General features: G+C 37.6%; 1 protein-coding gene and 1 long non-coding RNA gene across 3 annotated transcripts in view; one reads left to right on the top strand and one right to left on the bottom strand.

The window, feature by feature from the left end:
• The window catches only part of LOC101174771 (sodium/calcium exchanger 1), a 130,166-nt gene that overhangs the window by 20,583 nt on the left and 88,490 nt on the right, over positions 1–21,093 (top strand). The window lies entirely within an intron of this gene.
• Positions 6,119–6,671, bottom strand: LOC110016509. The gene is made up of 2 exons (XR_002291821.1): positions 6,506–6,671; positions 6,119–6,428 (listed from the first exon to the last, which is right to left on the bottom strand). It is a non-coding gene; the product is annotated as an uncharacterized LOC110016509 (long non-coding RNA).

The raw sequence follows: 21,093 nt of genomic DNA, 5'->3' as shown, positions 1-21,093 counted from the left end.
CAAAACACGGTGTTGTTTTCTAAGACAATTTTTGCAGAGCGGTAGTATTTCATTTGAAATTTGCCTGAGTTGTAGGAGGGACCATTGGTGCGAAGTAAGCCCGCCCCTTTATATTTTCCGCTAGCCTACAGCCGTTTGACCACATACCTGTGCAACAAAAATAACAGGAAAAATTGGAGCTACTCGGTCGTACAGTTTTGAGCCAGATGCCTGCTCAAACAAGGAAAACGAAGACGTACTGTTTGTGGATCTTTTTGTCAGCAAGTGGATGCATCGGAATGGAGCGGAGCAAGAAGCCTGTGGCTTGCTGTAGTAGCTTCTGTCACACCCACGAGCTTTTTACAACTGCTCCTGATTCAAAAAAATTTGAATAAATAAAACTCAGAAATAAAATATTCAGCTTAACTTTCTTTATATGTCTGAATATCAGAAACAAAATGCCACAACAGCAAGAAATAAACATCAAAAAACACCATTTCATTCTTTATAAATGACCACACGAAGCAGGTGTGTATGTCAAATTGTTTGTCTCAAGTTACACAAATTGCCAAAAGTAGCTGCCCTAAATCCAAAAGCATAGCTGTATGAAGGAAGGATTTTATAGTCTCAGTTGAGGCATTGAAGAATAACAAAAAGTGGAAAAATGGAAAAAAGAATTGATTTTTGAAAAACGAGCAAACAGCAGGACCAAAAAGAGAAATGTGTGCCCTCATCTTTTTAGAACAGTTCCCAATCACCTTGATTTGTAATACTCTGTTGCCTAGATTTCCACAGGAGCAAACAGATGCAATAAAGTTCACTCATTTCATATTAGGGTTAGCTGCAAATCCGGCTCCAATACACCCATCATCTGTGACAGCAGTATCATTGCTGGAAACTGAAGAAATAATTAGCAGAGGAGGACAACAAGTCTTATGGGAGAGCCGCATTTATCACTAACTGAGCACGGTTAATTGAAACGGTTTGTGCACTCGACTGGGCTTTGTGCTGCTCTGCTTTTGTTTTTAGTCCATTTTGTGGGTCCGCTGAACAATATCTGCCTGCATAGGCACACACAGGCTGGCTGTGCTTCCTGGGGTGTGAAGGTTACGTTCTCATGTTACAGAGAACGTTGTAATGCCGCCTCTCTTGGTAGAAAGACTCACACCTGTTACTGAGCTTGTGTTTGTGGGTGAGCAGAGGAGCAACTGTGTTTCTGCTTATACAACTGAAATGCTTGACAGATGAGATCGGACTCTGATGTCTTTATGAAGCCTTTACTAATCCAGTAACCATTTTTTAGACTCCACTTAGGAAAATTAAATTATGGCAATGCACAGAAGAAGGAACAAAATAACTCAAAGGTGCCTTTTTATGATCCCACTAGTCTTTCTTAAGAATTGAAAAAAAAGGGGGAATTAGAAAAATCAGCACACAGAATGAATTAGTAGTTAGGGCTGGTCAGTTGCCTGACAGATGAGCCTTACCCAGCTGCCTTCACAACACACAACTGCCCTGGTAACTGCTGGAAAGAGTCACTCAGAGACTCTCAGGTATGCAAGTGATTAGATGTAAGTGAGAATCGCAGAATGAAAAGAGGCTGAGCAGACAGTCAGAGACTAAATATTCATACCTGCTGCTACTGCTGCCAGATGTGAGGTTGGATTCAGTGAAATAAATTCATCTGCAAAAAATAACACGCTTGCTTCCTGCTGCTGATGCACCAAACAGAGTTGATGAATTGGATGACACTTTGGTGAAGAACCCTGAAAATGGGCGATTCCATTTTCTGTGCTGACATTTCTCCATTTCAGCTTTGGTTCCTTTTTTTTTTAAAACCTTTTATATTCCATCGCAAGGGAACTGAGACACTCATTTGGATTACGTTAAAAGCCTTGTTTTTATTTTGCAGGGAAGCTTAATAACAATGGAAAGTCAATCACATCTGAATCACTCTGAGGGAATGGTCTTTCTTTTACCTCCTTTTTGTCTTTTGAACATAAAGTGAACATCGAACATAAAAAATCCAATTCTTTTTTTATATCTTAAAATGATTTTGGATGAAGCTCACTATTTTTCTAGTCCAAAATTATCTGAACATGATCATTTGCAGCAATTACTTTGGTCCCATCTGACCAGATGACATTTAATCAGTTCTCCTCCTTATTATCTGCACCTTTATACAAGTAAATCCTTCATAAATCATGCATTTTTTTACATTCTATCTCTGACAGTTGAAGTGTATCTATTAAAAACATTACAGACTTACCCCACCATTTTTAAGTGGGGAAACTTTCTAAATCTGTGACTATAAATGTGTTTGCCCCACCTCACATATTTCAAATGACAGATGCTAAAATGACAGCTTCCATCAGTCACTGCTTCAGTTTGTTCTGTAAGGGAACAGACTGTGCCTAAAGCATCCACCATATCTTCAGATTCAGCTGTTTGCCTCTAAAGATCCATTCCAGTGAAAAATGTGTTTTCTGTGTTTTTAATATGTTCTAGTGGCATTTTTTGTCGACATAAATAAAGAAAATATAGCTTAAAATTGCAGTTCTGAATACATCTTTATTGAAATCGTTGTGAAACAGGAGCAGATGAAAAAGTGCTGTTGGTAAAAGCTTGGATAGCCTGGATAGCTTCAATATTGCCATTTTTGTTGCAGCGCTTCTGTTAGGTTGTAGTTGGGAGGGGTTGTAAGCTAGCGGGAGAAAGTGTAAACAGATAGATGGGGACAGGCCTACTCTGCACCGAAGGTCCCGCTCACAACTCAGAGGCAAATTTCTGATATAATTCTGCATCTCTGCAGAAACTATGTCCTAGAATATTTTTGTTTGTTAAAGTAATCACAATATGATTTGGGTAACGACCACTTATTTTTGTAACCCCTATTTCTTTCATGTTTTTAAAAAAAAAAAAATTTTAAGAAAACACTGAGATTAGTGACAGTATAAAATAGTAATGTCGCCAACCTGATAGAGCACTTGGGTCTACGTTGAGTGGAAACAAAAAAAATGGTTCAAATAAAAGCTTCTTACTTTTTGTTTAAAGATGAATCTTGGGATTTATCAAACACTGATTGTTTAAAGATAAAGGAAAATCAGTTCAAGCTGCAAATACCAAAAGGTGATACTCCGGTTTTTATTTATAACTTTAATCTATGAAGAATTCTCCATTAATCAGAATATTTGCATTCCTTGCAGCATTATATTTTTTTCTGACCTTTACTGGAAATCTGTCACATCAGCTTCATTCAAATCTTGTAGTAAATCCCAAGAGTTTCTTGTTAGTCTCAGATTGGTTTTAAGTGTTGACAAAAGGCTTCTAGAGCCTTGCTCCTAAATATATATTACTCATCAGCTTCAATGAAGCATTTCTTAGTCCAGGGGTCTCCAAATCCAGGCCTCGAGGGCCGGTTTCCTACATGTTTTCTAACCAATCTGCCATTGAAGCCCCTTATTGGCTAAACACCCCTGATCCAGGTAATCAGCAGCAAATAAGGCAAGGTTTCTGGAAAACCAGCAGGACACTGGATTTGAGGACCCCTGTTTTAGCCAATTAAGCAATTGACCCCTGATTTAGGATTGAGGAACTCCCAAAAATCAAGTCTCACTATCACACTCTTGTTTTCAGTTCTCCCTCTTTCTTTGACGTTTGTGAATATTAACAGACTTATCAAATTACATAAATGGATACGGCTTTGTAAGCCCTGATCAGACCGTTGGTGTCTTGGTCCGAATGACTTTCTGCCCTTCATTCAGTTGAAATCTGACAACATGCTTTTCAATGTGAGATTTTCTTTTTTGTAGACCTGATATGTGGTATTAAAACTGGACTCATCTGCCGTTTGTCCTCTCAGTTTGTCGCAGAGGCTCCACGGAGGCTGAAGAACTGCCAGATTTGTGTCTGTGTATGCAAAACTGACAGGTTAGGAGAAACAGATCGTTGTAGTTTATATTCTGCATCATTTCAGCTGTGTGTGTTAGGCTGCGGCTGTAACACCACACGTTTATTTTATAGCATTTTTCTGCGGTTTAAACATTCAAAAATGCAGAACTCCCCAGGGGAGCGCTGTGAAACACTCAGCCTGGACTGGGACTCATCCAAAAGATGATGTGATGACACCCCACAGCATTTAACAGACACTTTTTTGAAAGCAATTTAGAGCTTGCTTTTAGTGTTGGGGGCACAGTGACTCGCAAACTAACTGATAGGCAGACGTCTTCTCAGTCACCAGACTACAGCCACCTTTAGCTGATGGATGTGGCATTTAGCCTTTGTTTTAAGTTTGATGGGGTGTTTTCTTTTTGTTTTGTTTACAAAGAATGTTATAAAAAATTCCCTGACCCGCCATGGAAGTTTTGACCTCTTAATGAATACATAGAAAATAAAAACCTTTAAATTATTTGCACCTATAGAGGGTGCTTATTAGAACTGGAAGTCATTTTTTAATTAAAAGTTGCTTCAGCACACTTGTCTCCATTTAAAAAAACTCCCTTAGTCCTGCAGTTTAGAGATTAAATCTGGGGTTGGCGCACATTCTGGTCTGTATCCATTTGTGCAAGTGTGCAACAGGGGATGTAATTTAGTTATGAGGCACAGACAAATCATATTTGTGTTCTTACAGAGTCAAGTCCACATCTCTTGTGTGTGTTTGCGATAATTTGTTCGCGTTTCTAATTAACTCATTACCCCACCAGCTGAGGACTCTGGCTTGACTTCTCCTTTCTTCTGAGTTTTTTTTTCTCCTCTTCCTTAAAAATGCCCTTCTATTAGTGCGCTGTTGCTGCGGGTAACCGCAGCCATGGCTGGTGCAGTATGCGGTCAAACACTGCCAGTAGTAGTAAAAGCTCAGACTATTTCACGCTCAGATGGGCCTCTCTCCTTTTCTCCTCCGCCTATTGTGCTGTTTGGACAGGAAAAAGCAAGAAAGGGAGAGAAGTTTGAAGAGGAAAAAAAAAACTAGAAATCAACTGATGTAAAGAAAAAGTTGGCTTATAAGAGTGCATGAAGGGCAGTAAGGGGGGAGACAGCAGAGGGCTTTGTATAAAAGATAACATGGTTAGATAAACCTAATTAGAGAAGCATCTGACTGATCTGCATTTTCCATAATGGAACATGTTTTTTTTCTAATCGATGTTACCTTTCTGTTCTCCTCCACCCACCATCTATTTTACATAGCATCCAATCATCCATTTATCTGCAGAGCCTGTTGAAGCATTTAGACATCATATGATCATGCTACTGCTATTTCCCTAATTTTATAAAAGCAAGAAAGTAATGAACGTTTGTGGCTTCAGTGTCATGGATGCAGTGTAAGCCCAGAGACGGTTTTCCAACATACAAGTAGGAAAAGTGCAAAAATAAATCTAAACTACGTGTACTTTCATTTTGTCCCTTTTTTTATTTTAAATTGATATTCTTAGCTCACATGCGGGAGTTACAGTAGCTAATAAGTAGCTAATATAAATGCATTAATGCGAAGAAACAACTATCTGATGTATTAGCATTGGACTTAAACAGTTGAGGCCTCCTTAGAGATGAACCATGGGCTGTTCGTTCTATTTAACTCCCTCCATCCTTGTCTTTCATTGTGATAAATGGAGCCAGGCGCTTTTGCAGAGATCCAGCAGTACTAACACATCCTCTAGAATGTAATCGTAGATGATGAATCATGGATGGGACCACTTACTGTGGCTACAGTTCTGCTAAGGCTAACTTTGACTCCTGGCCGCATCGACACGACTGTACAGCATTGCTCATTCGTTGACTGCCTGAAAGCTTTTTTTTCCTGTCTTTTTTTATCTCCTGCTCTTTCATGTGCTGCGACTATTTTCTGTTTACAGCATGTAAACACGGCCAGTTCAATTTCAGCCTGAATGCAGCTAAGAATTCTTCCAAAAAAGGATGAGCTTGAGTGTGGCCATATCAAGCCATTGCTAATTTTGGCTTTAGAGTGATTGTGAGCCATTTTGTAATGCTTTACAGATAACCTTTAAAAGAATGGAAGTATTAAAAAAATCATGTGGCCTCTTGTGTTTTTGATTTTTTTAACATGTTCTTTGACATTTTTGTCATGGCGTCGTGGACGCGGCAGACCCAGAAGCTGTAACCCGGAAGTAACTCTCGGACAGGATTAGCTTGAAGGTGGTTTATTTTCTTAGAGGAGAATAAACAGTTTCAAGGTGCGTGGAGTAATCCTCGGGTGAAGGTCTGACGTCACCGGAGATGTGGACGACGAGAACTGGTGGAGTATTTCCCACGAGCGAGGTGATCCGTGGATCCAGCGACGTGAACGTCGAGGACGGCAAAACCAACTTGAGGAAGGCGTGGGCGCCGAGGACGGCGAAACCAACTTGAGGAAGGACGTGAGCGCTGAGGACAGCGAGACCAGGGTGAAGAGAAGCTCTGGATGAAGGAACCAGCGTGACCAATGGTAAGTGGACCTGAGGGTGAGCACAAGAGTCGTGAGCAAAAACAACTTAGCTTGGTTAGCGAAGTTTAAAAGGCCAGACGTATGCACCGGAGTGAGTATAACAAACTGGCGCTGGATACTGAAGAGAAGAACCCTTATGAAGGCAGGCAGGAGATGAGGAGATGCAGGACAGCTGGTTCCAATCAGCAGAGCAGGAGCAGGTGAGCTTGGAGGGGGAGGTGGCTGACACAGGCACCGTGACAATTTTTCTCGTTCTGGAGGACATTTATAACCCTTGTGCCATTCTAGGCACTTTAACATTGGAAGTGGGGTCATCTAGACCCCACAAGACAGTGCGCTAAACCTTTATCCACCTTTGTCATGGTGCGGATAACACCTCAATGTAAGGATCGGGTCATCTGGACCCCATAGGATAGCACAAGGGATAAAAAAATATGAACTCAAAGTAGCATTTCTTAGGATTTCTTTATTCAAGTTGTTTCGAATCAGGAGCAGATTCCTCCTGAATGCTGTTGGAAAAACATCTTGTTGATGTGACAGGTCCTCAAATGACAAGCCACAAGCTTCCTTCTCTGCTCCATTCTGATGCATCTACTTGTAGACAAATACATCCATGTATGTCTTCATTTTCCTCATCTGAATTGGCATCTGGCTCAAGGATTGCTCACCAAATGTTCACCATTTTATTTGCGCCGTTAATGTTAGGTAGGTGTTTTGAGGGAGTGTAAACAAAGGGACATGGGACAGGCTTACTTTGCGCCAAAGGTCCCGCCCTCAACTCAGAGGCACATTTCTTGTGAACTCATGCGGCTCTGCAGAAACTATGTTCTAAAAAGCAACACAGGTTTTTTTTTTTTGGCTAAGAATGACATATTCATAAATAAGAGACAGCTGGAAATTATTTTACAATAGATCAAAATATGATCAGAGTGGGACCTGTGAAAGCATATGAAAAACATTAAAAAGCTTACAAAAAATGTTACTATTATAAAAATACATAACCCATGACAAAACAAATATGCATTGCAACACTTGATATCAAATGACAAAAAAAAGCCAAATTTATCACCATCCATCTTCTCCAACCAACATTTATCAGATTAGCTCTGTAAGAGGAAACCTCACCTTAAATTGTTTAAATGTATTCGATCAATTTTAATTAGGAAGGGATGAGTTGTATTTGCTGGTTATTATTTAGTAACAAGGTATCTGTTGTTATTAAATTTGTATGTGTTCTTCATCTTTTTATGTCTACGTGTCCTCCTTTTTACAATCTTGAGCCCAACATTCTGCCATGTGAATCGTAAGTCCCTTGACGTTCTGCACCAAGACTGCCACCGCAGCTGAAGTGTGAAAAGATACTAACGGTCTGTTGAACACTTGTGCTTTGACTGCTACAGGTGAACAAAGGCTGTTTGTAGATGAGCAGCAAGATAAGCTGAGAGCTTTGGCTTTCCAGGGGAAGTTAAACTGATTTGTGGGGCTTCTAGCTCATATCACAGTGCTGGACTTGATGCAGAGGAGGATGTCTTCTCTGGACGTATTAGCTGGAATAAATGTATCTGATAGCAATGTCACTGACAGTAGTTCCTGGTCCTGTGATAGCTGCATGACTTGCTGCATGAGCAAAAAAGAAAGACGCATCATGCCGCCCGGTCAACTGCTGAGCTGAACACAACACACACACACACAAGAGCACAAACACACACTGCAGTGGCTGCAGTAAGAGCTAATCTATGCAAACTCCTCTGCAAAATCCTGGGCTTACTGAGATCTGATTCCAATTCACCAGTCTCTTTCATCTCCCCTCCTTGTCTCTCTTTCTGTAGTATCCTAAGCTGTAAATATTATATCCCATATGCTCCCTCATGGAAAGCAGCTGATAAGAAGAATACAGGCCCTGATCTGTATTAGATTTCACCTATTAAATCCTCTCAAGTCTTTAGGGGAATTTGGGTAAAGGGGTGGGTAAAGCCTGGAGATTTTCAAAGCTGCAAGAACACAAAATCTCAGATTTACTAAGAAATGGTGGTACACTTTAAGATTTAAAGCTTCACCTAGTAAAACGCAGCAGAGCATTTCCTTCATATTGTTGCAAAAAGTGCTTCGGTTAAGCAAGTTTCGTTCATCAAATATGTAAATATAAATCCTTCTCCTTTTTAAAAACAGGTTATCTGTGCAATCAAAATCTGGATTTACTACACATGGCTTAGTTTACTTTATTATTTATCCAGTTTGTAGTTTTACACTCACTCATTGAAATTTTTAACTTCAGATTAAAGAAATTTCGGAATGTATTTCATTGAAATTTGCGCCAGACATGCAAACTGTCACTAACTGTTTGTATATGTTTTACCAATGCAAATTTGTTTAGAGTATACTAAACCCCTAAACATAAAACCACATTACTGAATCAATATTAGTAATATTTTATATATCGTTAATTAAAATACTCACTGATCCTTTTCTGTATCTTTCCTCACCAGCTGGGACAGGGTTAGGTCTTTTTTTCTCCACAATAGTGGGCATACTGTACTTTATCAATTTTTTTTAGTTTACCTCATTTTCCACAACACATTTTGTGTGTTGAAGGCACCAAATCCTCGACTTTTTATCTTCTGGATTTTAAAGATGCCTTGTAAAGAAACAGGAGCTTTTGGAAATACCACTATTTTACATTTAAGCAAACATGGTCGAAGCAAAATTGTGTGGCAAGGTGAAAAAGCTTGCTTTATATTTATTCGTTTTTTGGGACATATGTATTGAAGGTCAAAAAATTCAGTCAAGTCAGTGAATTTGTGCTAACAGGTGAGCAGTCAGATTCATCCAGTGTAAGAAACTCAAAAGTGAGCATGTTTTTTTCTGTCATCATCTCAGTTTTTGAGAATTTGTGCAAAAGTAACAGTTTGCACGAAAGCTCAAACTCTTTTGACCTATTACTTTAACTAATGTCTTCTGCATTGCTTCAAATATTCATCATGCCATGATTTAAAATAAATGTTATCTCAGTCTATTAAATGTGTAGTTATATTTTTTTAGGTCAAAAACTTTGATGTCAAACAGGATGTTAAAAAAAATGATAATTTGAAATGAATTATATTTAGAAGATGTCATTTAATTGAATATTTGTATCTATTTTTTTAGGGCAATATCTATATTAAATAATTAAAACTCTAATGTGTTTAAAATTGACATTTCTTCTTCTCATGCATTATATTGAAGGTGGTTAAAGAGCATTCGTTAGTTTTTTGAAAAGTTGGCAGGTCAATTCTTAATAGAACCAATGAAAATTGAATTAGACTTTAAATTTAATGCTTTAAATGATACGCTACACCCCAAAAAAATAAAAAAATCTCCATATAAATGCAGCCCGTTTAACATTTGTTCACACTAATGCAGCAGATAAGGCAGACATAAATCTTTGTCAGTTCTGGACCCATTGGGATCCAACCCCACTCTCTGTTTCTCTCTCTCCATCCAATTCCAGGAACAGAAAAGCAGTGAGGGAATTCCCTTATGGATGTACTGGTAGAGACCCAGGAGAGGGGTTTTCTGTGTGAGAGAATTACCTTCCTGCTCTCATGTCACCAGACAATGAATTTCAAATATGGTAGCCATACGAGAAGAAACTAGTATTAGTTTAGTCAATGCATAAACAGCTTTTATGGGTAAAATAATATTTTGTGACAACATCTTTACTAAATTGTTTGAGCCCAAACCTGATTTTTTGATTTGATTTATTGATTTATTTCAAGCATTGTAGTCAAAGCAACAAAGAATTTACACATATTTATCAAACTCATTACAGAAATGATGAAATGCATAGATTAAAAAGACAGAAACAAAAACAAAAATGTCACTTAAATCATATATGCTTAATTAAATACAGTGATAATTAACTGAGGTATAAGTAGAGTTTGATTTATTGCTTGAAAACCTCAACTATAGCCTTAAAAAATACATAGTTTTGGCCCAAATTGTGGTACGTCTTAAACAAGGAAAGGTCTTTCTTTAGCCAATTGATAGGACATCTGGTAGGGCTTTAGATTCCTCCATTTGACTCCACTATTGGGATCATATAGTGTTGGATTATATAAAAAAGAAAAGATTCTCTCTGGATTAGCACCCTGTAGCTCATATAACACATCATATTGATGCACATTACTGGTAACTGTATTCAGTTGTAGAATCCTCATTCACTTCTAAACGTTACTTGTCTCGGTTGAAGTGCTGATTATACCTATGAAGGCACATAAGCTCATATGTAAACTCCATTTCCGGGTGATTTTAAATTGAGAAGCAATAATCACATTTTGGTATCTAACCTAACTTACAGATAAAACACGCAATTTCATTCACTTGCATCTCAGTTGACCACATAGTCATACAATTGACAGCTGCCTAATTACGTCAGCAAACTAAAATGAACAAAGTACAGTTATATATGTTCTAGCAATATTAACAATATTTTTTCAGTAAACAATTTCGAAAATGAAAAAGAGTCAATAAACTTAATTTAAAACATTATTTTATTATTGATGTTACTCTATATCAGAAACATTACGACACTGTAAATGTTTAATGAATTTGCTTGTTCCTTTTTGTAGCTTTGGAACATATCAAGATTAATTCAACGATCAAGCTCATAAGAAATTATGCAAATGTCTAATAATTCTTATGTTAAGTTTAACCATGATCCTCAAATGAATTCAAAATATAAGTCATTTTAAAATAACAGCATTTCAGAGGGCAGTTGGAAAATATGCATACAAAAAGAGAGAGTCAGAGAAGGAGAGGGAAAACAAAGTGTCAGGTTCCTTATATGCTGGAGGACCACACTGTCCCACAGAGCCCTGGTGGCCCTGCTGCTTGTCTCCGTGGTGACAAGCATCTCCCCAGTGAACCGTGATTGAATGGACTGTCAGTGAGGAGAGGCACTGTGTGATATTGTGTGCTCTTTCAGAACGCTATGCGATTTCACATATTAGCAGTGTAAAATTCCAATCATTTTCACAAATTCTTCCAAAATTGTGATTCTGAAGATGGCAAAATAGGTTCCTGAAACTAAACATTGGGAATGTTTTATTATCTGTTTTTTGAATGCTTGTGAATACCATTAGCTAACTAAATCTCACAGGATATCAGTAAATGTTGGGGTTTGGTACTTCCTATCAATGATAAACTGTCTTTTGGTCCAAATGGTGCTGTTGAGGTGCTGTTCACAGACTGTATAGAGGGGGGATTTGGAAACACATGTACCTGCAAATACACACCCATACACTGTTATACATGTATTGATTTTTAGAAAGGAAAGCTGTGGTGCATTCAAAAGAGGCAGCAGACCTAAAGTTGACACATGAATCCCATTTGGTGTGAACGCAGCATAACGCCGAACTTGGCAAATGTGTTCATAAATGTTGGACTTTTCTCTTAAAAGTGCGACTTATACACTGAAGCAATTTCGATATATATATTTTCTTCTTTAGTATGCATTTTTTGGCTCCTGCGACTTATACTCCGGGGCAACATAATATGTTTGGGACACATATTCTACTACAGTTGGAACATCATTGCAACAATCTCCCAATACTCAATAGTGGGAAATGCATTATCTATTGCTAAATTAAAAAAAAGAACATTCAAAGTTCCCCTATTTATCAGATATTGACTGTCATATCAATAGTGCAATATGGCCATCATAGCAACAAAAGTTTGGTGTTGTCTTTGAAGCAAACATCTCAGAGTGAGGGGTTAATCATTTGATTATGTTGTGTGCTGAATTATGTGTTTGGTTTGTCCAGGAGTCACACATGTTAGCCTTTCCATTACTTAAACATTCCCATCAGAAGATTAGATTATTGATTTAATAAACAGGATCTAAGCTGTGACACTGTTAGTCTGGCTCTCTCTGAATGAGGGATATCAGCTGATCTTGTTTCCAATGTAGCACACTGACTCCCATGATGCTGTGGAGAACAAGAAAGGGGAGTGATGAAAGCCTCAGGCTCTTCTTCTTTCTTTTTTCGTTTAATTTTGTGCCCCTTTCACAAATTCACGTTCATTCCAACCTACAGTATGTTCTATATACTTATTGCTGTTCATGCTTCATACATTTCAATAGTTTTCAGATTATCTCATGAAGAACAAAATTGCACACATGGAAAGAGATGCTCACACACAATGATACACTAGAAAGAAGGTATTGCTTTAATGGTAAAACAAACTTTTTTGTGTTTTAATGACTATATCATTCAGAAACTCAACTTTGAACTCCAGATAATGCAATTTACAACTATTTAACCTTTTATATCAGACATAAAAAAGTTGCATGTCTCTGTGAGCTCTGTAAACCTGTGGTATTAGTGTCCCAGTTTTATTCAAGGTTCTACCTTTATCCATGAGTCCAAGTCTGGTTTTGTCCCCTGAGCATTGCAAAAAAAGAAAAGAAAAAATATGAAGTATTGTATCCATTTCGATTTTCAATTTTGTTTATTTGTAATGGGAACATTCCCAGCTGCTGCCATTTCAAGGCAGAATGCAGGAAAACCATTTAAACCAAGTAGAGCTATTATTAGTTTTGTTTGTAAAAAAAAAATTGTTTCAAATGATTCAAGGATATTATCCAGAGAGGTCTTCATTATTCAGAAAAGTCCATGTTTTTCCACTACATTTTAATAATGGCTCATTTAAACCACCAATACCACCCCCATAAATTAAATAAATAAATAAATAAATAAATAAATAAATAAATAAATAAATAAATAAATAAGACAAAATAAAAACTCCAATGGAACCAGATTTGATTGGGGCCAAACCTCAAAAGCAATGCTAACAGTTTACAGAGTAACAAATGCATTTACAGATGTGAAATAAGAGTCGGAAGCTGCCTTAATTATGCCCTGGCTTTGTAGACCTAAAGCAGCCAAACTTGAGAAGAAAGGAAGGATGTAGATCAAGTGTACACAGGAGGCTTCAGTCATGATCTATTCATCCATCCCTTTCCTGTACCTCCTTTAATCTTGCTATGGGGTCCCACCCTAGGTGTCCACACTTACGTCTGTTTTAGTGGTATTTAGTCTGTTTTTGTATGTGTTGCAAACAATGTGGGAGTTACACATAGGCCTATTGTGAATGGTATTTTAATGCAGGTAACGATTCTGATGTGGCTAATGTATACCGTGTCACAAACAAGTTCTAGGCTGTGTCTGAATTCCTTCACTACTCACTACTTAATGTATTATAGTGTTCATCATTTTGTAGAGCTGTCCAAATCTTCAATTTCAAAATCCAGTGCTCAAGGAAATCTCTGCAAAAGAACAATGTGCACTGATGTTCACTAGATTGGCGAATATGGACCACAATGCATCAAATTTAAATGATTTTTCATGTTAAAAAACGTATTTACATTTAGTTTTTAATAAATCATTAAAGTTTTTTAAACACAGTAAATGATAAATAGTCTTTGTAAAATGGTAAATGGCGTAAACTTGTACTGTGCTTTTCTACTTTCCCCGAAAAGCCAATGTGCTGTACAGTCACAGTCCCATTCACATTTCTTTTTGACATAAGTTCATAAATAGACCATTCATTGACGGTGCGCCTTATGATCTTGTGTGCCCTATGGTGCAGAACAAAAATTGGATTTCTCTCCCATGATGCTGATTAATCTTAATAAAAGCAGCACAAAAAAAGTTGTTAAAAGGTCCTTTTTTCTTGTAGAGTTCTGGGTAGGTTTATGGAAACAGGAAACTAAGTGATTAGTGAAAATCCCTGCAGTTTTTCTTTTAAAGTAGCACATGGAATGAATTCCTTTTTTCCAAGGCTTGCAAGGAAAATTAAACAGATCCAGGAGATGCTTGTCAAATCACAACCACGTGGATTTAAAAGTTTTAATGATCATGTTCACACTTTTTATGAATTTCACTGCTGGATATTTTATTTGTATCAGATATCTATGTGTCAGTTGGCCACTGTCCTCCATGGATCAGTGTAGGAGGTTTGTGGGAGTCTTGTTCATGTTTTTATTTGCTGCATGAGAATTTTGATTACATTTGATTCAAAAAGGAGGCAGCCTGAGGCAGTTAGGATCACTGGCACCACTTGGTGCAGGTGGGAGTAAATGACAATCAATAGCACTGCATCAGAAAAAAAGGATAAAGCAACCAGTGCTGTATGAAATAAAAAGGAATGCGGGATCTTCCAGTGGGCCTGCTGACTTTCTGGAGAAACAAGAAATGTAAAATAAATGCTAATTTTAGTTCAGAAAGTGGCGTTGTGGCATGCAAATATCATTTTTGAAAGCACACTTTCACAAAACATGAGGAGCCTGGTATTAAACAGGATTATTAAAGCTTAAATAAGTCATCTTCTGTTACAGATTTTAGGAAAGTGCCGCCCTGTTTTGCTGTTCAGTTTTAATTGATCAGAGATGCTGTCAAGCTAAACAGCATGTGACAGACGGTCAGCAGGTAGCATTGGATGGACATTGTTTTATTAACTTACTCTGCAACACACACAAATGCACGCATGTACAAATACACACAGTGATTGGCCCACAGTTGCCCTTCTGTCTGTTGCATGTCTCACCGAAAACAAACAGGGACATGTAGACACTAGCCATGCCCTGCTGTTTGCACAGAGATCTGACTAGCAGTTATATTCATGCTGTTTGCCAAGTCTGTTTATCTGCATTTAAAATGTGATTTATTGTGTCTCTTTTTTTGTTTGCATCTAATGGAAAGTCTCTAAAGTCTTATGGCAGTGTGTGTTGATCTCTTCATGACTTTCAAGTCTTCAAAAAACCTTTTTACACACTTTCCTCTGCCTCCTCTGTTTTGTGCAAAAACAGCAACCTTCCTCTTTAGCATCCCACACTTTTATACTGCCAGGACCCAGCTTTTTATTTTCCCAAGGATCTGAAATCCTTAGACCTTCTAATAGTCAAATGCTAAGGGACGAGGTCATAGTACGAGGTCATAGTGAACATTTTGCTAATGAACATAAACTAGCAAGAGCAGGCATTTAAGATGTGTGATCCCTTGAAAATTTTTGTTTTTGACAATGCATCAAAAATCTAGGTAATTTCAAGTAGCCAAATTTTTTCAGGATATTAGATGTTCTTTTAAAAACACTAAACGAAGTATATTTTATTTAAAGAGCAATTCTATGATTTGCTTTGCAAGTGTTTAAAAAAATGTAGTAAAACATAAAACATTGTCAGTTTTGAATATAAACTTAGTCTTCATATTTTAAGAAAGGCTAATCGCTAATCCAAATACTTAATCTCCCATTAGATAAATTCATGTTGTGATGAGAGAACCTCACACACGGACATCCTTACACTGTTCTGTGCAAAAATCTAATTTACAGTGATGTATGAATTATTCCCGACTTGGAGGAGAAGGTGAACAAGGTATGTTAAATAAAGAAGTGGAAGGAAAAGGAGATGGAAAGAAAGACGGAACAGAAAAATCCTGTTTCCATTGCTTCACAGTGAGAGAAGGAGAGGAAGCCATAAGGAAGATGGCAAAGTGACAAACGTCTGGCCATAAACTGAAGCCAAAAGGAGAGGGCTCTGAAGAGGAAGAAATGAAGCAAGAGTGAGAGACTATGAGGGAGTGCAGAATAGAGAATACAATCTGTGATTACTGGGGTCTGAAATCATTTCTCCCAGTTGGTTCTATTGGATTTGGCATCTTCTGCATCCCTGGAAACTGTAATGACATCAGCTACTTCATTGAGTGGATGAGAGATTATTTGTGAGTTGGTATGTATTCCTGTATAGGGTTTTGTTAAACAGTGTTTAGATTGTATCAAACATACATTCCTCATTTTCCTCCATTGCTACCATTCATTGTTGTTCTATAGAAATGGCTTGGAAAGAAAGAAAAGAAGGAAAAAAAGAATAAACTCAGCAATAGCTGTTGATGTGAGTCAAAGTGCCATTTAGTCCCTGATAGTTCTGTGTATTGATATAAGATCAGTGAGTTCATGGCTTGGCTATTTCTGCTGAACAGAATGTCGCTTTTCAGTATTGATCTGTTCAGTTGTGACGTAAATACAGCTATGGCTAAACACATTTTTTAAGTTTTTGGTTGATTAGGTAGAATCAGCCTATTGCCTGTTAAATAAAGGCACTGTATCTCTGCAGAAAATGTTCATGTAAACTTTGTTGTTTTGCCAAGAATTAGATATTTTACATTGAACGGTACAGTAGCACAGGCCTGACCATGCCTGATCTAATCTGATTGCAGATGCTAAACTGGGTTGGGTTTATTTCGTCCTTGGAGACTACGACTACATTAGGGGCTTTTCCAGTTTGTCCATGTGCTTGTCCCAAGACTGGGAAAGCAGAGGGCTGGGTAAGGAAGGGCATCCGGTGCCAACTATAGCCAAAAAACGTGTGAATTGCATGTAGTGATCTCTGATGGAGAAGCCAAAAGGGAATTTAAAAAAAGAAAAAAAAACTTAATTAGACTTGTGCATTTCCTCAAATGTAAAATGGAAATAAAGCAATGAACATAAAAAAAGAGAAGTCACATTTTCTTGAAATACTGTACAGTCGCCTAAAATACTGGCTAAACACTATGTAGCTTCCAGAAACATTTCTTGTTTAATTTTCTACATAAAGTAATTTTCATTGTGTTAAAATTCCTAATAGATTAGATTAAATTTATTGTTTTTGTTGTCACATGTACAATGAAACATTAATGCTATTTTAGCAAACATAATGTGTCTGTTTCTGTTCTTGCTATAGCCTTAGCTAATGTTATCACTACCAACTTTTCAGTGTTTCTTCGCTACTCCATTCTTTTGTTCCCCTATATCCTTAAATAATTCCTTTCGTCAACCCTTTTATATTTGGCCACAGTCTGCTATTCCTCAAAAAAAGAGCAGGGTTGGCAATTATCTTCTTTCATGGCCTGCTCTCAGAAAAGGTGCTCATAGTGCACAAAAGACAGCAAAGCATCTGCTTCAATTAATATTTTAGTAGTACAACCCATAACAACTGCTGGGAAAAAACAAAACAAAACAAAAAAAACATAAAAAGGCTTTACTTATAATTTCCACTGGCACTTGGGGCACTTGTTTGTGTGAGATGTTTGTGCATGGATGTATGCTTTAATACTGTTTGCATGCACGTAGTTTCCACAATTCCAGGTCTATTTTAAGCCCAGTGTTGACATGAAAGGAAAATAAAAGATACTGCAGAAAGAGAAGTGACACACTGATGCAATTGTATTGGATGACATGAGGGGAAACATGGAGGAGGTTGGGTAGCAATTACATATTTCCAAAGTCACTGACATGGAGGTCTGAGACAAGATGCGTTTGTTCCGTAAATCCCATGACTTGGGCTACCCTGGATCATGATTGCCACCCTACTCTCCTTTTCCTTTTGCCTTTCATTCCTGCTTTCCTTCTGTCTCAAGGGACTCTCAGAAGAATGTTTCCATTCCCAAGCTTTCAAAAAAAGACGAAGTGGCAAGGGTCAATGTGTGTGTGTGTCTGTGTGTGTGTGTGTTTTTCTGCTTGTCTGAACTATTCCTGTCTGTAAAGAAGAATGGTGAAAGAGTTTGTGTGTGTGTGTGTGTTATCGATCAGGGCTCTCCTCCATCATTGGTTATCACGGAAGGCAGCAGGCCCCGCACACTGCTTCACATAGATCAGTGTCCACACATGCAGAATGGCTTTCTCAGTGTGTGTGTGCGTGTTTTTGTGGAGAGATTTCCCTTAAACAAAACACACTTTATTCAAATAAAAGCTAAATCAAACATCTAAATCTACTTGATTGGATCCCGAGAAAAGAGAAGATGTTCAGGCGTTATACCCTTTGGGATAGTTCATGATCAGAACTATCTGTAGCATCCTTTCAAACAGAATTTGTTTGCGATCAATTTTGTTCTATTTTCCCATTTGGCCCTAATGTCAGTCTGGCTCTTTGACTTAGCCCTTCATATTCTGCTGAAGATATGAAGTTGTTCTAAAGAGGAAATCAATGACAGGCTGGAGCATTCCTCTGCACTCACCCCTGGTGATTTTTAGATGGAAAGCTACACACATTGTGCTTCTGTTGAAATGGCAGTGAGGGAAACTCAGACAAACATGAGGGAAACCATGGAATGGCATTCTAAAAAGATGCTAAACAAAACCTATCCTCTGTCATTTAAAAATGGTCCAACAGAACATGGATTTTCTGATAAAAGCATCCAATATTTTTTATGAAATTAAATCTTTTGTATTCGGTTGACTTTGCAGGGATATAAGCCCAAATTTAAAATGAGTGTGGACATGCTGATACAGCGTGAACATTTGTCCACCCTGAAAGGTAACGCATCGGGTAACAAGAATCCCAGATAAGGTTTTGAAGGTGGTCCTTCTCTCTGATGCTACATTCACACCGGCCTTGGTAAAAGTATTTAAGCGACCACTTCTAATGAAAAGTCGATGTAAAGCCTATTTCCTACATACAAAGCTTGTGACTATTAAACGTTACATTACTAGGAAAATGTTTTCATACTAATGAAAAAGTATAGAAATAACACTAGGCACTGCTTCTTGGCTAGCGTGATGCTTTTAAGACATGATGAATCTTGGGAGGCATTGTGCACAACAATAATGTCAGAGAAACTCTAACTTCACAATACAAGAAGCTGCATTTTCAACTCAAATGACCATTAAAAAAAAGTATAACTTTTTAATGAATATGTTAAGATGAAAAAAGTGTTTCTATGTATAAGAAGAAAACAATGAAACACATAATAAAGAAAATGTGTAGAAAGAATGGCACACTAGCTTCGTTATGATTGCTGAAAGTTCTACTTAGAACTCTTTGTAGATGGCAGGCAGGAGTTGAAAAGACCTCTAGATGCTACACATGGTTGTAATTCAGGTGGCACGAGCTAAATGCCTACCCTTAAGTGGACTCTTTGAAGACTAAAGCTAAGTGAGACGGCAAAGATGGCCCGAATTGCTTTGTAGGTTCTTTACGGCCTGGTGATTGGTAGGGACTCCTAAAGTCTGGCTTTACTGTATGATTGAGCAGTAATGATTGATTTCAGACCAATTTTTTTTCTTCATCTGGCAGATACTTTGTGTTTTAGTACAGTACACAATAAAGCAGAATAGGGAAGTGGAATTATTGCAGTATAAAATTTGAAGTGCAAATGTGTTATTTGAGAAAGATAGACGCGTTGCAGAGAACATATTAACTACATAAATACACAGAGGAGTGTGTTTCAAATCAAATTATGACATTGATAAACAAATCCATTCTGCTTTAGTGTTTACCATTAACTGTGCAGTTTTTTTCATTACTTGTTTATGGAAGAAGCAGATGTTTAATCCCTACGAGAACAAGGGACGTGACAGAAGGTTGAAATGTTTTGCCAGCTCCGCTAACCCCATGTTTCCTGACTGTACAGATGACTTTCAGTACACTTTCAGAAACTTGATTAGTCGGTCGGGTATAGTCTCAAAACTAAAGGTTCTGCTTTCCTGTAAACCTGACTTGCACTTTATAGGGGTCACATCTCGTGATATCAACGTAAATTTCTGCTCTGCTTCTAATGTGCATGTACCACAATGGTTTGGCTCATTATGATGCTTAGTCAAAAGGTCCCGTCTGGCCTCTCAAGTGGTTTTAAAATGAATTAGACTGACATTATATACAATAGAGTTCAACCTTAAACACGCAGTTGCTTTTGCCTTTTTTTTCTGCAGGTCAGCTGAACTAGTGTAAATAAATGGACTTTGTGATCTGGTTTAACCCAGTTAATGCTTTTTCACTCTGTAATAATGCAATATCATTCACCATTATCATTTATTTGATTTGTTTTGAGGCACACATTTACAGCCTAAAATAATTAACAGATCGGCACTCATCTGTTCTCTTAAAGTGACACTTAACAAGCTCGCAAACTAGATCACAAACACATGTGTTGGGTTGGTATTTATTATTCTAGCAGCAGTCCCCAGTGTTTTAAAAGTATCTTGTATCAGAAGCTGAATGTCAAGTGGCCTTTCTAATGAACTTTAATCCTATTCTCTGCTGTGAAGCAGCGTGGTACAACATCTGTTATAACAAACACCATGACACATATCATGCACACATAAGGAGACAGAAAGAGCAGGGCAGCCGACTTTTCTATTGCACCCCTTTGTTCTATAAAATTCATTTTTTTTCCACTTTTGACTTTCATACTTTGCTTCAGTTTACACATTATTTTTTATTATCATTTTCTAAAGACCCACTCCCATGAACAATGTGTTTTTCTGTGTTTTTAACATGTTCTTGTGGCATTTTTCTCATGATGGGGAAGATATTTAATGGGAATTAAGCTTGAAAATGTATTTGACTATTTTTTTTATTCAAATCATTGTGAATCAGAAACAGATGAAAATTTTCAGTTTGAAAAAGCCTGTAGCTGAGATGTAGAAGCTACAATCAGTGGGCCACAAGCTACCTGTTATAATCCTGTTATAATCCATTTCGATGCAACCACTTGTAGACAAATAGATCCAGGTACGTCTTTGTTTACTTTGTCTGAGCTGCATCTTTTAGTTTTCTAGTTTACAGAGTACAAATACATACAGTTTAAAAAGCAAAGGTTCTTGCACCAGATTGTAGATTAATGGCTAATTTCCATCTTTGGTCCCTTTACAAAAACATTATG

This window comes from Oryzias latipes, chromosome 15, assembly GCF_002234675.1.
Source record: "Oryzias latipes chromosome 15, ASM223467v1".
Taxonomy (NCBI): Eukaryota; Metazoa; Chordata; class Actinopteri; order Beloniformes; family Adrianichthyidae; genus Oryzias; species Oryzias latipes.
Note: the sequence above shows the minus strand (reverse complement) of the source record. Positions and strands in the feature narration are given on the sequence as shown.